The sequence below is a fragment of the Bos grunniens genome, chromosome 17, assembly GCF_055505025.1.
Source record: "Bos grunniens cultivar Pamir isolate PY7600 chromosome 17, Bosgru_T2T1.0, whole genome shotgun sequence".
Classification (NCBI taxonomy): domain Eukaryota; kingdom Metazoa; phylum Chordata; class Mammalia; order Artiodactyla; family Bovidae; genus Bos; species Bos grunniens.
The window spans coordinates 30773023-30795572 of record NC_141181.1 but is presented as its reverse complement, the minus strand read 5'-3'; the positions used below and the strand labels follow the sequence as shown (position 1 = coordinate 30795572).

At 38.3% G+C, this 22550-nt stretch overlaps 1 long non-coding RNA gene across 2 annotated transcripts in view; it reads right to left on the bottom strand.

Annotated features, from left to right (window-relative positions):
* Window positions 1-1446: 1446 nt before the first annotated feature.
* The window catches only part of LOC147355169 (uncharacterized), a 281865-nt gene continuing 260761 nt past the window's right edge, over window positions 1447-22550 (bottom strand). For both annotated transcript variants that reach the window (XR_015144308.1, XR_015144309.1), the window contains exons 2-3: window positions 1848-1968; window positions 1447-1557 (exon numbers count right to left, since the gene is read on the bottom strand). This is a non-coding gene — a long non-coding RNA (uncharacterized LOC147355169). The remainder of the gene's footprint in view (window positions 1558-1847; window positions 1969-22550) is intronic.

The following is a 22550-nucleotide window of genomic DNA, read 5'->3' as shown; positions in this document are numbered from 1 at the left end:
GCTTATGTATGTTAGATTTGATGGCTTTGGCATGCAGATGACTACAATGAACTCTTTTTACTCTGTCATTTTTTATCTCGTCTATTTGGTACTAAGGGTGTTCCCCTGAAACCTCTCCGCCTTAAGCCTAAGGCTTGATTCTCAAATCTAGAAATAAGCTAGTATGAGCCCAGCTCAAATATATAACCAATAAGAACAACGTTTCATTGGGTTTCCTTTGATGTTGCATTGCACTGTTCATGTCTTCTGGCAACGTGGATGAAGGCTATTGATACAAGGTATCCAGTCAAAGACATGTGTTTACAATTATAGCCTTCAGAATAAAGAGAGGATACATAACCATATCCCTTGAGGTATGGAAATTACCCCATTAGAGGAGCATGGCCATAAGCCAGTGGTTTGTACTGGTATACCTAATGAACAGTGTATTTCCATCTCCAAATGTGCATTCTATTTATAATAACATAACGCTATTTTAGATGAACAGAAAAATTAGGCATACCTAGCAAAATCACATAACTAAAGACTTGAGAAGAGTAAATTGATAGAGCATAATAGTGTTTGGCACAAGGAAAGGCATGTGTAGATGAGGGCGTGCTGGGAAAAGGTGCTTACATATAACACAAGCAAAATTACACCCTGCTGTACAGAAGAGAGCACACGAAACAGGATTTGGGAGATGAGGTCTCTCCACTACACTTTGAATTGTTACCAAATAGCAGCTTCAGAATCAATAAGCAAACTCCTCCAATGACCTGGATAATAGGCAATTTCCAAGTTTCAAGGGCAGAGTGGTAGTGAAAATTCTATGATGTCAAGGCCAGTGATAGAAAGGTGGGCTCCACATTCGATTCTGAGCTCATAAAATTTGGAAGAAACTTAAAGGCTGCCACATGTCCTGGCTCTTGCTCAAATTCTCTTGCCTGCACTGAATTAGGAGGGAGGAAAGTAAAAACTGCTCCCCGAAGGGGTCACCAACTCAGTACCTGATCTATGAGTGCCAGTATTGGTATTCACTGGTGGATCTTTTCTGTTAATACTTGTGAAGCAGGAAGAACAATGTAAAAGTGACTACAAGATCAACAGACAAGAAAATCTGGTAAGTCACTTTAGCTGCAATGAGACACTGAAACCTGAGTGAAGCTGATATTTGCCATATGTTATTCATTATACAGAAAAAGAATGAGAAAGTGGTATGAGGAGCAACCATACAGTCCAGCAAGAAAAGGGGAAGAAGTAACGGGCAATGTCGTGGAACTGGTTACTTTATAGTGAAAGCTGCCCATTATAACTCAGTGTATGTTTATAACTTATCAAGATGTTGCCTAAAAAGCCCATCCAAATATATTTTCCTTAAATTTACAGGTAAAATCATTACTTGTAATTCTTATCAGTGTAAAACAGACTCATATGAACCAAAATAAGAACCCCACAGGCCTTCCATGGTAAGTGTTAATAAATTTCTTCTCATTATCTTTATTAATCTATCTAGCTCTAAAAGTTGCTTTGGTATGGAACTGACACTTAACTTCACGTTTAGTCAAGGATGCAGGAGCTCTGAAAGAGACTAAAAAAGATTAGTAAATTTTTGAAAAGCAAAACAGAAAGTAAATATAACTTCCAGTCATTTAGTAAATTAGTACAAAATGTTAAGATTCAGAAGTTTGATACAATAATATTTCAAAGAGAAATGTGTATCTTGATAGAGCATGCACAGTACTAAAGCAAAAAAAAGAAAAGATAGTCTGTTTATGCTTTTTCAAAAGGGCTTTGAGACTTCCAAAAAGTATAGGTAATGGCAATACATTCAAAGGCACTTAACCTTGGCCATAAGAAAACTCCCTTACCTTAAGATTTGTGAAGCACTGGGATGTGTTGCCAGGAAGAACTGTGGAGTCTCCAGTGATATAAAACTTTACCATCAGGGTATAACCCATGAGTCCAGGGTCATTTAAATAGCAACACACCCTGGGCCAAAAAGAAAACACCAGATTAAAAAAACACCACAAGTCTAAAGTGATAAAAGCACAATTTGCAATCACAGTTGTTTTATTTCTCTAATTCCTTCAAAGGTTAAAGAATCATGGAATTATAGCATCTTAAACCCGAATCTTCAAAAACCTTCTAGTCTCCCTCACTTTATAGATATACAATGTTACATTAGGCAAAATACATATCTGAAATAATAAAAAGTTGTGAGCACAGAAATCTAAATTTACCCCAAACCCCACCTTCTTAGTTAAATTGGCAGGCAGATCTTCAGGCACCTCATATTTAAATTTAGCTTGATTCTGTCCCCATAATTTTGAGATTCAATGTGTTCAGATATCACTGCTGCACACAACAGGGGCATAACATCACAAAGCTATATTTTTAAACTGAATGAATTGGCTGAAAGGCTTACTAATAGAACTCCCTTGATCCCTGCTAAAACAAAAATGCAGTTGATTTTTTCCTCCTGACACTTGGGCCCTCTCAGTCACCAAAATTGTGACCATCTTTGCAGGAAATGTTCCCTTGGTATCTCTAATTTTCTTGTAGAGATCTCCAGTTTTTTCCATTCTATTGTTTACCTCTATTTCTATGCATTGTTCAGTTAAGAAGGCTCTCTTATCTCTCCTTGCTATGCTCTGAAACTGTACTCAGCTGGGTATATTTTTCCCTTTCTCCTTTGCCTTTTGCTTCTCTTCTTTTCTCAGTTATTTGTAAGGCCTCCTCAGACAACCACTTTGCCTTCTTGCATTTCCTTTTCTTGGGTATGGTTTTAGTCACCACCTCCCGAACAATGGTCTGAACTTCTGTCTTTCAGCACTCTTGTCAACCAGATATAGTCCTTTGAATCTATTCGATGCCTCCACTGTATAATCATAAGGGATATGATTCACATTATACCTGAATGGCCTACTGGTTTTCCCTACTTTCTTCAATTTGAGCCTGAAGTATGCAATAAGAAGTTCATGATCTGAGCCACAGTCAGCTCCAGGTCTTGTTTCTGCTGACTGTATAGGGTTTCCACATCTTTGACTGCAAAGAATACAATCAATCTGAATTTGCTATTGACCATCTGGTGAAGTCCATGTCATCTCTTGTGTTGTTGGAAGGTAATGGGAAGGTGAATTTAATTTAGATGATAGTTTCCACTTTGGCTCAGCCTCTTCATTTCTTCTGGAACTGTTTTTCCACTCTTCTCCAGTAGCATACTTGACATCTACTGACCTAAGGGGCCCATCTTTCAGTGTCCTATCAGTTTGCCTTTTCATACTGTTCATGGGGTTCTCAAGGCAAGAATACTGAAGTGGTTTGCTATTCCCTTTCTAGCGAACCATATTTTGTCAGACCCTGACTAGCAAGGACATGACCTTCAGCTGCTCCACATAGCTGGATGACATGCCCAGCATCCTGGTTGTCCCACTGCTAGCCTTCCTTGAGTTGTGTAAAGCTTCACTGGTCATGGGATGTTGTTCAACACGTCGCCCAGAGGCCAAGGCAAAGGCTCTGCTGGAGTCACCAGGAAGGGGGTTGCCAGGAAGTGGGTACAGGGGAGGCTGGAGCCAACGTTGGAGGATACCCAGAAGCAGAGGGCTCTCCGGCCTCACTGCTGCCACTGGCTTCCAAGGAGCTGATCTGCCTCCCATATGGTCTGCCAGCCAAGCTCTGGCCCCAGCCTTTCTTCTCCTCAGGCTTCTCAGCATTCTTGTCCAGGCCTGGCAACCCTGGCCACCCTGATGGGGGTGCACAGTTCTTCTCAGTCTCCTGCCATATTGATGCCTCCATCTCCATGGTGATCTCTGCAAAGCAGCTTCCCGTGCCTGTGCTACCTCTTTGGGCCGCCACTGCCATTTGGAAACATTTCATGCAAAGATGGGTGCAATAACAGACAGAAAGGCAAGGACCTAACAGAAGCAGAAGAGATTAAGGAGAGGTAGCAGGAATACACAGAAGAACTGTACAAAAAAGGTCTTAGTGACTTGGATAATTATGATGTTGTGGTCACTCACCTAGAGCCAGATATCCCAGAATGTGAAGGCACATGGGCCTTAGGAAGCATTACTATGAACAAAGCTAGTGGAGGTGATGAAATTCCAGCTGAGCTTTTTCAAATTCTAAAAGATGATGCTGTGAAAGTTCTGCACTCAAAATGCTGGCAAATTTGGAAAACTCAGCAGTGGCCACAAGACTGGAAAAGGTCAGTTTTCAATCCAATCCCAAAGAAAGGAAATGCCAAAGAATGTTCAAATTACAGTATAAGTGCACTCATTTCACATGCTAGCAATATTATGCTCAAAATCCTTCAAGCTAGGCTTCAGTAGTACATGAATCAAGAATTTACAGATGTAGAAGCTGGATTTAGAAAAGTCAGGGGAAATCATAGATCAAATTGCCAACATCCACTGGATCATAGAAAAAACAAGGGAATTAAAAAAAAAAACAAACATGTATTTCTGTTTCATTGACTACACTAAACCTTTTGACTGTGTGGATCACAACAAACTACGGAAAATTCTTAAAGAGATGAGAATACAAGATCACCTTACATGCCTCCTGAGAAACCTGTATGCGGGACAAGAAGCAACAGTTAGAACCAGACATGGAAGAACAGACTACTTCCAAACTGGGAAAAGAGTACTTCAAGTCTGTATATTGTCACCCTGGTATTTAAATTATATACAGAGTGCATCATGCAAAATGCTGGGTTGGCAGAATCACAAGCCAGAATCAAGATTGCTGGGAGAAAAATCAACAACCTCCTATATGCAGATGAAACCACTTTAATGGGTGGTAAAAAGTGAAGAGGAACTTAAAGATCCTCTTGATGAGGGTGAAAGAGGAGAGTGAAAAGGCTGGCTTCAAACTGAACATTTAAAAAAACTAAGATCATGGCATCTGACCCCATCACTTTATGGCAAATAGAAGGAAAAAGTGGAAACAGTGACATTTCATTTTGGGGGGGCTCCAAAATCACTGCGGACAGTAACTGCACTCATGAAATTAAAAGCTGCTGGTCCTTGGAAGAAAAGCTATGACAAAGCTAGACAACATATTAAAAAGCAGAGAAATTACTTTTCAACAAAGGTATGTACAGTCAAAGCTATGATTTTTCCAGGAGTCATGTATGGATGTAAGATTTGGACCATAAAGATGGCTGAGCACCGAAGAATTGATGCTTTTGATTTGTGGTGCTGGAGAAGATACCAGAGTCCCTGGGACAACAAGAAGATCAAACCAGTCAATCCTAAAGTAAATCAACCATGAATATTCATTGGAAGGACTGATGCTGTAGCTGAAGCACCAATACTTTGGTCATGTGATGCGAAGAGCTGACTCATTGGAAAAGACCCTGATGCTGGGAAAGACAGAGGGCAAGAGGAGAAGTGGGTGACAGAGGATGAGACAGTTGGATGGCAACACTGATTCAATGGACATGCGTTTGAGCAAACTCAGGGAGATAGTGAAGGATAGAGAAGCCTGGCCTGCTGCAGTTCACAGGGTCACAAAGAGTCAGACATGACTCATCGACTGAACAACAGGTAACAAAAGTAGATTTGAAATCATTTTTATTTATGGTAATCACCCTAAAATCTTCAATGCTGCTGCCCTAAACAATAAGAAAAAAATTAAGAAAAATAAGTTTTGTTTGTATATAATTTTTTAAAAAATGATTCAAATTGCTCAAAACTGAATGAAGCAGTTTTTTATTTTTATTCAGTCATGAAAATAGGTGTTTCTACTGGAAAATAAGGTCTTGATTAGTATCTATCTCACCAGTAATTTGGAAGGTAGTAGGTGATTCAGAATGACCAACCGAGAGAGTAAATAGAGGATCTAGGTTGCCTTTCTTGCAATCAGTGTAAGTTTTACAAGTCTGAAAAAAAATAGCATGATCCAGTAGTTATGGCCCTGAGAGGACTTGGACACATTCTAAAGGCAGGAAAAGGAAAGAATCCTCCTGATACAAGTCAACATGAATCTACTTTTCTTATAATCACAAGCCCTCAACAGTAGGAGAGGGATTCTCAAGCATGGGCAGAGATGAAATGAGATAGTTGAGGTCCTGATTCTCAAAGAATTGGCCCCAAGTCTCCTGGGACAGCATCAAGACTAGCCACATGTTCACCTCTATTTACTCAAAGTTCTGGAAATTATGATCCTAATCTATCTCCTTAAAAGAAGTAAGAATTAAAGAATAAGATAATAAGTGGGGCATTGTATTAAGGGGTATCATAATGCCTTTTATGTTACATTTCTATTATGTTAAAGACTATCCCAAGAGTTAGTGAAAATCTTGGCCCTCAGCATTTGGCAGGTTCTCAGGATTTCAGTTCATGGTGGGAAATGAAACAGAAAAGAGATGAGGATGGAATGCCAGGTCAGTGGATAGGAACAGAGCTTCTTTATGGTCATTTTTTAGCAATCAGATTTTAGAAAAATATTAGGAACATTAGGAAATTTACAAATTTTAGGTAAACTTTGGAAAATGAGGTTCCAAAACAGAAAAAATTAGGGGAAAATGGTGAAAACATTAATAAGTGATTACACCACAATAACATAAAACAGAGAGATACTCACCTCCACCAAGCCACACACATGCACATTCCTACCGATGTTAGTTAGCATGGAACCACTACAATACTGCACTGAACAATGCCTTGGCAGGTGAGTTCTTAGGCAAGGATCATTTCCTTTTCATTTCGAGATATCTAGAGTCCACAATAGAGTTTAGCACTGTGATTGACAAATGAGTAGCTGCTCAACAATGTTTGCTAAACAGATCAAATTTCTATGTCTTTCCATTGAGCCAGAAGATAATGAGTTTAAAACAAGAAACAGCAGCAGTGAACATCATGGTTGAATGAGATGAGTAAAAGTACATCATCAAAAACATGTTTAATATATATCTTCTAAGTAGAGTTAATGGAAAAATTTTAGAAGAATTTCTATTGTTCTTGGATTTCCAGTTAAGTATCTAGAGTTTGCTGTGTCACAGAGGCATAAATCAATAAGAGAAGTGTTAACTAGAAATTTAGTCAGCTGCATTCAGCTATCTGTGCTATATTTATTTTTCACTGGAAAACAGTGCTTGGCCCATGGAAAAATGGGAACTGGCCTAACCAAACTTTACAGAAATAACTAAATATTGAGTCAGAAAATCTATACTGATTTACCACTACAAACAGTTTTCCTGTATGTCCTTAACGTAACTTGACACTTATTCTTTATCATGTGTCATTCTGAGCATTTTACCATATTAATATATGTAATCCTCATAACAAATGAGAAAACAGAGGAACAGAGAAATACATAGTTTTCTGCAAAGTTATATCACTAGTAAGGGCCAGTTCTGGAACTTAAGCCAAGACATGTTGGCTCTAGAACCAATATCTTAATAATTACATTATACAATGATTGAAATAATTATATTATACATTTTGGGTTTGGTATGTCACTTAATTCTGGATGTAAACTCAGCTAGTTCAAAGATGTAAACTCAGCTAGTTCAAAGTTCAAATTTCTCTTCAAGGTTGTTGTTGTCCAGTTGCTAAGTCATGTATGACTCTGCAACCCCACAAGCTATAGCACACCAGGCTTCCCTGTCCTTCACTGTCTCCCAGAGTTTGCTCAAACTCATGTCCATTGAATTAGTGATGTCATTCAACCATCTCATGCACTGTTGCTTGCCTTTTCTCCACAAAGGGTATTTTCCAACGAGTCAGCTCTTCACATCAGATGGCCAAAGTATTGGAGCGTCAGCTTCCGCATCAGCCTTTCCAGTGAATATTCAGCATTCATTTCCTTTAGGATTGACTGATTTGATCTCCATGCTCTCCAAGGAACTTTCAAGAATCTTCTCAAGCACTAAAATTTGAAAACATCAATTCTTTTTTTCTTATATTTTAATTGAAGGACAATTGCTTTACAGAATTTTGTTGTTTTCTGTTCAAACATCAAGATGAATCAGCCATAGGTATACATATATCCCCTCCCTTTTGAACCTCCTTCCCATATCCCTCCCCATCCAACCCCTCTGTTAATACAGAGCCCCTTTTTGAGTTTCAAGAGGCGTACAGCAAATTCCCATTGGCTATCTATTTTACATATGTTAATGTAGGTTTCCATGTTACTCTTTCCATACATTTCACCCTCTCCTCCCCTCTCCCCATGTCCATTAAGTCTATTTTCTGTTTCTCCACTGTTGCCTGTAAATAAATTCTTCAGTACCATTTATCTAGATTCTGTATATATGTACTAGAATATGATATTTATTTTTCTCTTTCTTACTTCACTCTGTGTATGTTCTAGGTTCATCCACTTCATTAGAACTGACTCAAATGCATGCCCTTTTATGGCTGAGTGGAAAATTCTGAAAGAGATGGGAATACCAGACCACCTGACCTGCCTCTTGAGAAATCTGTATGCAGGTCAGGAAGCAACAGTTAGAACTGGGCATGGAACAACAGACTGGTTCCAAATAGGAAAAGGAGTTCATCAAGGCTGTATATTGTCACCCTGCTTATTTAACTTATATGCAGAGTACATCATGAGAAACGCTGGACTGGAAGAAACACAAGCTGGAATTCAAGATTGCTGGGAGAAATATCAATAACCTCAGATAGGCAGATGACACCACCCTTATGGCAGAAAGTGAGGAGGAACTAAAAAGCCTCTTGATGAAAGTGAAAGTGGAGAGTAAAAAAGTTGGCTTAAAGCTTAATATTCAGAAAACTAAGATAATGGCATCCGGTCCCATCACTTCATGGGAAATAGATGGGGAAACAGTGTCAGACTTATTTTGGGGGGCTCCAAAATCACTGCAGATGGTGACTGCAGCCATGAAATTAAAAGACGCTTACTCCTTGGAAGGAAAGTTATGACCAACCTAGATAGCATATTCAAAAGCAGAGATATTACTTTGCCAAAAAAGATCCGTCTAGTCAAGGCTATGGTTTTCCCTGTGGTCATGTATGGATGTGAGAGTTGGACTGTGAAGAAGGCTGAGTGCCGAAGAATGGATGCTTTTGAACTGTGGTGTTGGAGAAGACTCTTGAGGGTCCCTTGGACTGCAAGGAGATCCAACCAGTCCATTCTGAAGGAGATCAGCCCTGGGATTTCTTTGGAAGGAATGATGCTAAAGCTGAAACTCCAGTACTTTGGCCACCTCATGCGAAGAGTTGACTCATTGGAAAAGACTCTGATGCTTGGAGGGATTGGGGGCAGGAGGAGAAGGGGACAGCAGAGGATGAGATGGCTGGATGGCATCACTGACTTGATGGACGTGAGTCTGGGTGAACTCCAGGAGTTGGTGATGGACAGGGAGGCCTGTTGTGCTGAGATTCATGGGTCACGAAGAGTCGGACACAACTGAGCGACTGAACTGAACTGAACTGAATATTCCATTGTATATATGTACCACTATTTCTTTATCCATTCATCTGTTGATGGACTTCTAGGTTGGTTCCATGTTCTAGCTATTGTAAATAGTGCTGCAATGAACAATGAAATACATGTGCATTTTTCAATTTTGGTTTCCTCAGAGTATATGCCTAAAGTGGGATTGCTGGGTCATGTGGTGGTTTTATTCCTAGTTTTTTAAGGAATCTCCATACCATCTTCCATAGTGGCTATATCAATTTACACTCCTACCAACAGTGCAAGAGTGTTACCTTTGCTCCACACCCTCTCCAGAATTTATTGTTTGTAGACTTTTTGATAATGGCTATTCTGACCAGTGTGAGGTGATATCCCACTATAGTTTTGATTTGCATTTCTCTAATAATGAGTGATGTTGAACATCTTTTCATGTGTTTGTTAGCCATCTGTATGTCTTCTTTGGAGAAATGTCTGTGTAGGTCTTTTTCCCATTTTTTAATTGGGTTGTTTGTTTTTCTGGTATGGAGTTGTATAAGCTGCTTGTATATTTTGGAAATTAATCCTTTATCAGTTGTTTCATTTGCTATTATTTTCTCACATTCTGAAGGCTGTCTTTTCACCTTGATTATAGCTTCCTTTGCTGTGCAAAAGCTTTTAAGTTTAATCAGGTCCCACCTGTTTATTTTTGTTTTTATTTCTGTTACTCTAGGAGGTGGGTCATAGAGGATCTTGTTTTATGTCATCAAGTGTTCTGCCTATGTTTTCCTCTAAGAATTTTATAGTTTCTGGTTTACATTTAGGTCTTTAATCCATTTGGAGTTTATCTTTGTGTATGGTGTTAGGAAGTATTCTAATTTCATTCTTTTACATGTAGCTGTCCAGTTTCCCCAGCACCATTTATTGAAGATAATTTGATAGGAATCTCATTGAATCTGTAGATTGCATTTGGTAGTATAGTACAATATTGATTCCTCATACCCAGGAACATGGAATATCTACCTATTTATGTCATCTTTGATTTCTTTCATTAGTGTCTTATAATTTTCTGTGTACAATTCTTTTGTCTCCTTAGGTAAGTTTATTCCTAGATATTTAATTCTTTTTGTTGCAATGGTGAATGGGATTGATTCCTTAATTTCTCTTTCTGATTTTTCATTGTTAGTATATAGAAATGCAAGTGATTTCTGTGTATTGCTTTTGTATCCTGCAACTTTTCTAAATTCACTGATTAGCTCTAGTAATTTTCTGATAGTATCTTTAGGGTTTTCTATGTACAGTATCATGTCATCTGCAAACAGTGAGAGCTTTACTTCTTCTTTTCTGACCTGGATTCCTTTTCTTTTTCTTCTCTGACTGCTGTAGCTAGGACTTCCAGAACTATGTTGAACAACAATGGTGAAAGTGGACACCCTTGTCTTGTTCAGAAAGCATCACTTCTTTGACACTCAGCCTTCTTTATGGTCCAACTCTCACATCTGTACATGACTAGTGGAAAAACTATAGCTTTGACTGTACAGACCTTTGTTGGCAAAGTAATGTCTCTCCTTTTCAATATACTGTCTAGGTTTGTCATAGCTTTTCTTCTAAGGAGCAAGTACATTTTAATTTCGTGGCTGCAGTCACCGTTCACAGTGATTTTGCAGCCCAAGAAAAGAAAATCTGTCACTGTTTTCACTTTCTCCCTTTCTATTTTCCATGAAGTGTTGGGACCAGATGCCATGGTCTTAGTTTTTTGAATGTTGAGTTTTAAGCCAGACAGTTCACTCTCTTCTTTCAACCATATCTAATTAGATATCATTATAAACATTAATCAGAGAAGGCAATGGCACCCCACTCCAGTACTCTTGCCTGGAAAATCCCATGGATGTAGGAGCCTGGTGGGCTACATACAGTCCATGGGGTCACTAAGCATCGGGCACAACTGAGCAACTTCACTTTCACTTTTCCCTTTCATGCACTGGAGAAGGAAATGGCAACCCACTCCAAGTGTTCTTGCCTTGAGAATCCCAGGGATGGGGGAGCCTGGTGGGCTGCCGTCTACGAGGTCACAGAGTCGGACACAACTGAAGAGACTTAGCAGCAGCAGCATACACATTAATGGTATCTAATGATGATACCATTAGAGTGGTATCATCTGCAAATCTGAGGTTGCTGATATTTCTCCCATGCAGCAATATTGATTCCAGCATGTGATTCATCCAGCCCAGCATTTAACATAATGTACTCTGTGTATAAGTTAAATAAACAGGGTGACAATATACAGCTTTGACATACCCCTTTCCCAATGTTGAAACAAGTGGACTTGTTATTCCAAGTCCAATAACCAACTGGACTTGGAATGTTATTCCAAGTCCAGTACTGTTGCTTCTCGACCTGCATACACCTTTCTCAGGAGACAGGTAAGGTAGTCTGGTATTTCCATCTCTTTAAGAAATTTCTACAGTTTGTTTGATTGATACAGTCAAAGGCTTTAGTGTAGTCAATGAAGCACAAGTAGATGGCTTTTTTGGAACTCCCTTGCTTTGTGGATTCTCTCCACTCCTCTTTACTGGGATGGTATCTGGGTAAAAAGAGAACATTACACAGAATCTTGGAAATAAAGACATGTATTCTCATTTTCTAGATCTGTGTTGGCCTCAACTATGCAGCCTCATCCTGCTAGTCTTTGGGAATTACCTCTCATCTCTCTGTTTCCTCCAGAAACTACAAGATTACCCATTTTCTTAGGATGAGTGCTAGCACCCGATAATGCTGTAGTCTTTTCCATGGCCTCTAACTGATGTCTACCACCATAGATGCCCTTCAGACTTGATCCCAGGATTCTTTGAGTCCATCAGAACTCTTCCTTCTTTGACTTCCACTATAGCATGTGTGAGCCCCTGGATCTCCTATTTGCCATTTTAGGCCATGCTTTTGCTTGGAGTTCTGGTAGACTCGTTAGAACTCCCAAAGAGTGTGCTGTCCAGCCCTCACTAGACTCCTCTTGTTTTGTCACTTTCCTCCACTAGGGCAAAGTGCACTATTGTCAATGTCACTATGCACCTTAGAGAAAACAGGGCCAACTCAGACCCCCACCCTGCCTCTGGCCAGGGAAGGGGTACCCACTTACAAGTGTGCCCCTGCTCACATCTGGAAGGACTCAAACTATCTCCATTATAGAGGCTGCAATTGCTAGTGGGACCAAAACCAGCTCAGTAGTGGGGCAGCATCTCTCAGCCTAGATCCAGGCTCTAACCAAGTATCCACACCAGAGGAAAAAGTGAAACTAGCACAAAACATAGTCCTAAGCCCTCCAATGTGAGATGGATGTTAAAATCACAACTAGGAGAAACAAAACTCCATCAGGGCTCGTCTTCCATCTCTTTGGCCCTCACTCTTCCCCTAGTAAAGCCACACTGGCCATTTTGCATAGGACAAAACTATGGCTCCCACCTGTTGCTACTGTGTTTAGTTGCTTAGTTGTGTCCAACTCTTTTGTGACCCCATGGACTGTAGCCCACCAGACTCCTCTGTGCATGGGACTTCCAAGGAAACAATACTGCAGTGGGTTGCCATTTCCTTTTCCAATGGCTCCCACCTAGTTTGACTCTTAATATCTACAACTCCAGTTCTATCTTCCCCTTGCCAGCACACCCAAGGGTAAGACATAGCCAATGCTTGCTTCAGATTCAGCTCTCTGCACAAAGCCAACAGGCATGTGCAGACTGCACAAGGATACTCCCACACAGAAATACACCTTCAAGACCAGGATAGGTAACTACCCGAGAAAGTTAAACATAATGATAAGAGAAAGAATATGTTTAAAACAATAGAACAAGAAAAAAAAATCACTGGGAAAAAACCCTAACAAAACAGAGACAAATAATTTAACTGATAAAGAATTCAAATCAATGGTAGTAAGAAAGTTAAATAAACATGGGGAAAGAAATGATGAAAAAAGTGAGAATATTAATAAACTAGAAAATACTAAAAAGAACCAGTTTTAGAGCCAAAAAATACAATAAATGAAATGAAAAATATACTAGAAGGAATTAAAAACAAATTAGGTGATATAGAAGAATGCATAAGTAATCTAAAAAGGAGAATATAAAAAATCCCCCAGTCATAGTAGCAAAAAGGAAAACAAATAAACAATAAAGATAGTGTAAGGGATCTCTGAGACAACATCAAGCATACTAAAATTTAAGAGAGACACACAAAGGTAGAAAATGTATATGATGAAATTATGGGTGGAAACTTATGTTGGAAATTATGTTTGAACTTAAATGACTATCAGGTTAAAACAAGTATACACAGATATAGGTCAACACATATGAACTTCATGATAATCACAAATCAAAAAGTTACAATAGGTACACAAAAACTAGAGAGAAAAGAACACAAATAAACACAAAAAATCATTTAACCATAAGAAAAGACACAAAAGGAAGAATAGAAGAACAGAGAAAAACTAAAAACAACCAGACAACAAGTCATAAAATGGCAACAAGCAAATATCAATCAATAATCACTTTAAATGATTTAATGAATGAAAAGAAGGCTGATGTAGCAAAACCCATATGAGTAAAGTGTATTTTAAAATAAAATCTATAACAGAAGACAAAAAAGGGTAATATATATATATCAATAAAGGTATCAATATAAGCAAGGGAAATACCATTTGTAAACATATGTGTACCTAATATAAGAACAGCTAAATACATAAAGCAAATACTAACAAACATAATGGGGGAAATTGACAGTAACACAAAAATAGGAGACTTTAATATCAATGGAGATTATCCAGACAGAAAACCAATAAGGAAACAAGGACTTTATAAGGCATGTTAAATAAAATGCCTTAATAGAAAAATATAGAACATTCTATCCAAAAGCAGTAGAATACATTGTTTTTAAGTGCACATGGAACATTCTCCAGGACAGATCACATACTAGGCCACAAAACAAGTCTTAACAAATTTAAGAGGTGAGAAATAATATCAAGAATCTTTTCCAGCTATAATGGCATTAAACTAGAAATCAATTATAGGATGAAAAATGGCAAAAATACGAACAAATGGAGACTAAACAAGTTGCTTAAAAATAAATGGGTCAATGAAGGAATTTAAAAGAAAATCAGAAAATATCTTGAAAAAAATTTTTAAAGAAAAGCTTTCCTAAATCTAAGGGACAAAGAAAAAGCAGCTCCAAGAGGGAAGTTGATTTCAATACGAGCCTTCCTCAGTAAAAAATAAAACTCACAAATAAACAACTTACCCTGCAATCTAAAGGAATTACAAATAAAAATTAAAAGAAAAAAGGTGAAAGTAAGCAAAAAGATGAAAAATCCTACATATCAGAGTGAAAAGGTGAAAGGGTTAGTTGCTTAGTCTCATGTCTAACTCTTTGTGACCCCATGGACTGCAGCCCACCAGACTCCTCTGTCCATGGAATTCTCCAGGCAAGAATACTGGAGTGGGTAGCCATTCCCTTTCAAAGGAATCCTCCTGACCAAGAGATCAAACTCGGGTCTCCTGCATTGCAGGCAGATTCTTTACCATCTGAACCACCAGGGAAGCCCACAGATGAAAGTGTAAATACATAAAGTAAAGACAACTGATCACTTATGGGGTTTTTTGCCTCTTTTTAATGTATTTCCACAGATCAGAGTGGACATACATTAAAAACAGGCAAGAAAAAAAAAAATGATTGATAAAACCAAGAGCTGATCTTTTGAAAGGACAAACAAAAGTGATAACCCTTTAGCCAGGACCAATAAGAAAAAAAAACATAGAGAGGACCCAAATAAAGTAAGTAATCAAAAGAAGAAATTACAGCTGATATCACAAAACTAGAAACAATAATTAAAGCACACTATAAGCAGTTATATGCCAAAAGATTGAACAACACAGAAGAAATGAGTAATTCCTAGAAACATACAATCTTCCAAGACCAAATCAGGAGAAAAAAAAAAAAAAAAAAACCTGTGGCAAAAAAGACTGATTAAAAGTACTGAAATAGAATCAGAAATTTAAAAACTCCCAATAAAATTCAAGACCAGATGCCCTCAAAGGGGACTGAACAAAACAAAACAAAACAAACAAAATAAAGTCTATCCTTCTCAAGCTATTCCCCCCCAAAAAACAAGAGGATGCAACACTTTCAAATTCATTCCACAAAGGCACTATTACACTGATACCAAAACCAGACAAAGAAAAAAAGAAAAGAAAAGAAAATCACAGACTGATACTTGGTGAATATAGATGTAAAAATTCCCAGTAAATTTTAGCAAACTGAATTCAATGACATATGAAAGCCATCACACAGTATGAACAATTAGGATTTATCCCAGAGATAAATGGATAGCTCAATATGTACAAACTAAGGTGATCACCACATTAACAAAATGAAGGATAAAGATCACATGATCACCTCAATAGATGGGAGAAAAAGCATTAAAAAATTCAACATCCCTTAGTTGGTATACAAGGAACATAGCTCAACATAATAAAGGCTATTTATGACAAACATACAGCTAATATCATATTAAGTGGTGAAAAGCAGAAAGTTTTTCCTTAAAAAACAAAACAAGGATGCCTACTTTCATCATTTCTCTGTAATACAGTATTGGAAATCCTAGCCACAGCAAATAGACAAGAAAAGATAAGAAACCCAACTGGAAGGAAAGAAGTAAAACTTTCACTGTTTGCAGATGACATAACAATATATATAGAAAACCCTAGGTCTATACCAAAAACTCCATTAGAACTAATAAATGAATTCAATAAAGTTGTAGAATGCAGGATTTATAAACAGATATCTATTGTATCTCTATCCTGTAACAATGAACTATCATAAACGGAAAGCAAAACAATCCCACTTACAATCACATCAAAAAGAAGAAAATGGGAATAAACTGAATGAAGGAGGTGAAACACTTATTCTCTGAATATCATAAGACAATGACACAGGAAACCAAGGACAAAATAGGATAAATAGAAAGATATCTCATGTTCATAGACAGGAACAATTAATACTGTTAAAAATAGCATATTACCCATGGATCTACAGTATCAATATAATTCCTATCAAAACACCTCAGACATTTCTTACAGAACTTGAAGAAATAATCCTAAAATTTCCATGGAACATAAAAGACCCCAAACAGACAAGGAAATCTTCAGAAAAAGAACATAGCTGGAGGTATCATACTGCACGGCTTCAGACTATAGTATAAAGCTACAGTCATGAAAATAGTATGGGACTACCACAAAAAACACACATAGATCAATAAAATAAAACAGAGAGTCCAGAAATAAACTCATGTACATATGTTCAGTTGATTTATGACAAAGGAAGCAAAAATACACAAAAGGGAAAAGACAGCTTCTTCAATGAGTGATGCTGGGAAAACTGGACAGCTACACATAAAAGAGGGCTTCCCAGCTGTCTCAGTGGTAAAGAATTTGCATGCTAATGCACGAGAGTGGGAGATGTGGGTTTGATCCCTGGGTCAGGAATATCTCCTGGAGGAGGAAATAGCAACCCACTACAGTATGCTTACCCAGATAATGCCACGGACAAAGGAATCTGGTAGGCTACAGTCCATGGGGTAGCAAAGAGTTGGATATGACTGAGCAATTGGGCACTCATGCACACATGTAAAAGAATGAAATTAAAACATTTTCTCATACCATATACAAAAATAAACACAAACGTGATTAAGGACCTAAACATAAGACCAGAAACCATAACACTCCTTGAAGAAAATGTAGGCAGTATTCTCTCTTTGACATACATCTTAGCAAACTTTTTTCAGATCTGTCTCCTCAAGCAAGGGAAGCAAAAGCAAAAGTTTTCAGAAGGGATCTAATTTAAACTTACAAGCCACTGATAGAGCAAAGGAAACCACTGACAAAATGAAAAGTCCACCTACTAAATCTGAGAAAATACTTTCAAATAATATGACAATTAGGGGCTAATATCCAAAATATGAGATGCTGGGAAAGATGGAGCACAGAAAGAGAAAAGGGAGTCAGCGGATGAGATGGCCAGATGGCATCACCGATGCAATGGACATGAACTTGGGCAAACTTTGGGAGATGGGGAGAGACAGGGAGGCCTGGTGTGCTACAGTCCATGGGTCACAAAGAATCAGACATGACTGGGCAACTGAACAACATCCACAACATCCAAAATATATAAACAATTCATAAAAACTCAATATCAGAAATAAAGTTATCAAATTTTAAAACAGGGAGAAAATCTGAATTGCCATTTTGCCAAAGAAGACATACAGATGGCAGAAAGACTCATGAAAAGATGATCAACACAGCTAATAATCAGATAAACGCAAATCAAAACCACAATGAAATATCACACGACACCTGTCAGAATGGTTATTATAAAAAAGAAACCCCCCATTTGGTGAGGATGTGGATAAAAGGGAATACTGATACACACTGTTGGTGGGAATACAAGTTGGTCGTCACTACGGAAAACAGTATGAAGGTTCCTTAAAACCTAAAACAAGAAGTACATAAGATTCACACTTGAGTATGTATCAGAAGAAAATAAAAATACTTATTCAAATATACAGGCTTCCCTGATAGCTCAGTTGGTAAATAATCCACCTGCAATGCAGGAGACCCCAGTTCAATTCCTGGGTTGGGAAAATCCCCTGGAGAAGGGATAGGCTACCCATTCCAGTATTCTTGGGCTTCCCTTGTGGCTCAGCTGGTAAAGAATCTGCCTGCAATGCAGGAGACCTGGGTTCGATCACTGGGTTGGGAAGATCCCCTGGAGAACAGAAAGGCTTCCTACTCCAGTATTCTGGCCTGGAGAATTACATGGACTGTACAGTCCATGGGGTCGCAAAGAGTTAGACACAATGGAGTGACTTTCACTTATTCAAAAATATATGATATATGCACCCCAATGTTTAGAGAAGCATTACATATAATAGTCAAGATATGGAAGCAAACTAGGTGTTAATCAACACATAAATGGACAAAGAATAAGTGATATATGTATACAATGAAATATTACTCAGCCATAAAAAATAATGAAAATTTGCCATTTGCAACAACATGGATGGATCTGAATGCCATGCTTAGTGAAGTAAGTCAGACAAAGAACAATGTTACATGTTTTTATTTACATGTGGAATCTAAAAAATAAAATAATTACAACAAAACAGAAGCAGACTCGCAAAGAACAAACTAGTGATAATCAGTGAGAAGTGGATAGGAGGCAAGATACAGGGAGGGAACTAAAAGACATAGACATTGAAGGCACACAACAGATATCTGTTGAATAAATAGATATGCAAATGAACTGAAGTGCTGTAGTTTTATTGACCTGAGAAAAACTGAAAAGCACATTTAGAGGTTTAATATCACGAACTGTTTTGGACAAAGGGAGTTTGAGATTCCTGTCTTATTCAGGAAAAAGAAATGCGGGTGCTAAATATATGAGTTGTAACATAAAACAGACTGCCAGATATATCTCCAGCAAACATGGGTTTATTTGGGACCACAGAAAATTGCAATTCGGGGGTCTACAGCCATGATCCACACAAAAGTATACACAGAGCAAAGGAAAAAGGACTTTTATAGAAGAGGAAGCGCCGGGAGAGTTATAGCAAACAAAGAGCCCATGGCTTTTCATTGGTTGAGTCCTTGCCAAGAAAGGAGAGAAATCTTTATTCCTCCTTGTTGGGCTCTGCTTGATAACAGGGTGTGAGAGCTCCCCTTCTGGTCTCCTAACTCTATTCAATTATGATTTATGTTTCTTAATTTTTTACATTTCCGCCTTTTCACCAAATCTTTTTATTAAAGCATCGCTGATCAATTGCCAGGTTCTCTAGTTTTTCTCCCTCAATGCCAGGAAGAATCTTTGCTGGGTATTCTGTTTCACATCGTAGGGAAAATACACAGATTGAAAACCTATTGAGTTCACCTTTGAGTAACAAGGAAGGGAAGGAGGAAGAACACTCAAGGCACTCTTTATCTGGATGTTGTTGCTCAGTCCCTAGGTCATGTCCAACTCTTTGAGAACCCATGAACTGCAACATACCAGACTTCTCTGTCCTTCACTATCTCCCAGAGTTTGATGAAACTCATGTCCATTGAGTCAGTGATGCCATCTAACCATCTCATCCTCTGCCACCCACTTCTCCTCTTGCCTTCAATCTTTCCCAGCATCAGGGTCTTTTTCAATGAGTTGGTGCTTTGCATCAGGTGGCCAAAGTATATATAGGAGCTTCAGGTTCAGCATCAATCCTTCCAATGAACATTCAGGTTAATTTCCTTTAGGATTGACTAAGGTTTGATCTCCTTACAGTCCAAGGGACTCTTGAGTCTTCACCAGCACCACAGTTCAAAAGCATAAGTTCTTCAGCATTCAGCTTTCTTTATGGTCCAATTTTCATATCCATATGTGACTGCTGGAAAAACCATAGCTTTGACTATATGGATCTTTGTCAGCACAGTGATGTCTCTGCTTTTTAATAAGCTGTCTTGGTTTGTCACAGCTTTCCTTCCAAGGAGCAGGCACCTTTCATTTCATGGCTGCAGTCACTGTCTGCAGTGACTCAGGAGCCCAAGAAAATAAAATCTGCCATTTCCATTTTTTCCCCATCTATTTGCTATGAAGTGATGGGACTGGATGCCATGATCTTTGTTTTTTGAATACTGAGTTTTAACACAACTTTTTCCCTCTCTTCTTTCACCTTCATCAAGAGGCTCTTTGGCTTCTCTTTGCTTTCCCCCATTAGGGTGGTATCATCTGCATATCTGATGTTGTTGATACTTCTCTCAGGAATCTTGATTCCAGCTTGTGAGTCATCCAGTCACCAGCATTTCACATGATGTACTCTGCATTTAAGTTAAATAAGCAGGATGACAATATATAGTCTTAATGTACTCTTTTCCCAATTTGGAACCAGTGCTAGAGATCATTTAAATCATATGTCATCATCAAAATTTTGATGGCAAATTTCCAATAGGTCTTATCCAATAGGTCTTGGAAAAGCTATCTCATCAAATGTCTGCTTCAATTTCAGGAAATCTTTACTTTCAGGTCAGCAGATGATATGCAGATCTAGTCAGGATTTGGTGTTTTCTTTATGTGTGTCACAGGAATATAAGAGTCCATTCCCTAGAGTTTGGCCACACAAGAGTTTGTTAGCATACCTAATAGGGGCCTCTCCAGCAAGGTTGAAGAAAGTTCTTCTAGAGGTGTCTTTTTTAATAGATGAAATATCCAAATTTCAAGGTGTGATGCTTAAGGTCTTCATCTCCAGTGAATGTACTGTGAAAAGACTGCTCTGCCAAAAGATGGTTATTTTTCTAAAACTTTTTATTTTGTATTGGGGTATAGCCGATTAACAATGTTGTGATAGTTTCAGGTGAACAGCAAAAGAACTCAGCCATACATATACAAAAACATGGTTATTTTTAAAACAAGAAATTAGGCCTTTCCAAAATTGGAGTATCTATCCTAATACCAGTTGTCAGTCAAAAGATATGGAAGCCAATTGCATTGGGTATCCTATGACTATCTCAAAGGGTAAGACTTTGAGTTTTATGAAGTTTTAGAAGGTTTATGACTTCTAAAAGGGGTAGATCTGAGATTTAGAAGAACAAACAGCAGTTCTTTTGGTCAAGGTATTTTCAACAAATTTTGCCAAATGAGTAGTAATTAAGTGATTGTTATATTAGGCTGAACCAGAGAATTAAGGGTGGAAGGTTAGTGGAAGTGTTGTAAAGCTGCCCAAACATAACAAACTTGTCAAAATACTTGACCAGTAAAATCAGTTCCTCAATCACTATCAAGTGCAAGATTATCCCAGGCAGGAATAATCTTTTCCAAAGGAACCTTGGCCACAGAACAAGCAGTAGCCTGTCTGCAAGGGAAGGCTTCAGTCCAGTGTGAAAACAAACAATGACTAAAGATATTTATATCCGTTAGACAGAGGAAGCTGCGTAAATCTATTTGTCTGAACTCCAATTTTAAATGTCTAGAAACAGTATGAATAGGCTTCCCTCGTTTGTACCTTACACAAGTGGGACAAGTAAGGCTGGTACTTCTTCCAGTCTTGTTAATGTTTCTCCACCACTACTGATCCATGGGGACATCCCTTGTGGCTCAGCTGGTAAAGAAACTGCCTGCAATGCAGGAGACCTGGGTTCAATCTCTGGATTGGGACGATCCCCTGGAGAAGGGAAAGTCTAGCCACTCCAGTACTCTGGCCTGGAGAATTCCATGGACTGTATAGTCCATGGGGTCACAAAAAGTTGGACACGACTGAGCAAATTTCACTTTCACTGATCAATGAATGCTATCACCATGTCAGTAGATCAATGTTTAATGTTTAAGTGATGAGGAGTGGGAATTTTAGAGCTTCCAGGAAGACTGGGTTTTTGGTCCAAGCCAGAACTTTTTTTTTATCAAACCAACAATTGTTGAATTTCCATCTTGTTTTTTCCATTTCTACAGCCAGTTGTTTAGCTTCTCTAGCCAGTTTTCTAATTGATCATTTGGGGAAATATCTCTTTGGATTGTGACAGAGGTTTGGCTGTTGGTTCCTTCAAGGGCAGCATTCCTTGTGCAAATATCAGCCAGGTGATTTCCCTTCACTTCCAGAGAGTCAAGTTTAGAATTCCCCAGAATCTTAATAATACTTAAGGAGGCTAGTAAAAAGTATTGCATCTATTAATTCCTGAAAGTGGGGTCAATCTCTATTTTTATTTCTGCTGGAAGTAAGGAAACCATGTTGTTGCCACAACATTCCAAAATTATGAGCTACTTCCAAAGCATGTTTACTATCAGTATAAGTCCTGGCAGGTTTGTCCTTGGCTGAAGTAATCACCGGTAAAGATACTGCCTCAAAAACATGAGGAGGAACAGTAATAGCAAACCCATAACAATATTTGCCAGTGTCACCTTTTAAATCAGTGAACCATGAGAAGTCAGCATAACCCACAGGAACTCCTTATAGATCACAACGAGTCAAGATGTAATCCACCAGTGTTAAGTAATCATAAGTGACTTTGTCAGTGATGGAAGGGAGAAGAGTAGCAGGATTAAGGTTACCACAATATATGATAAAAAGTGTTCTGTGAGGAGGAATTAACAGAAGGAGTTTATAGGAGATAAGGCCACTAACTGAGAAATATTGTGATAACATTCTGGAAAGCTTT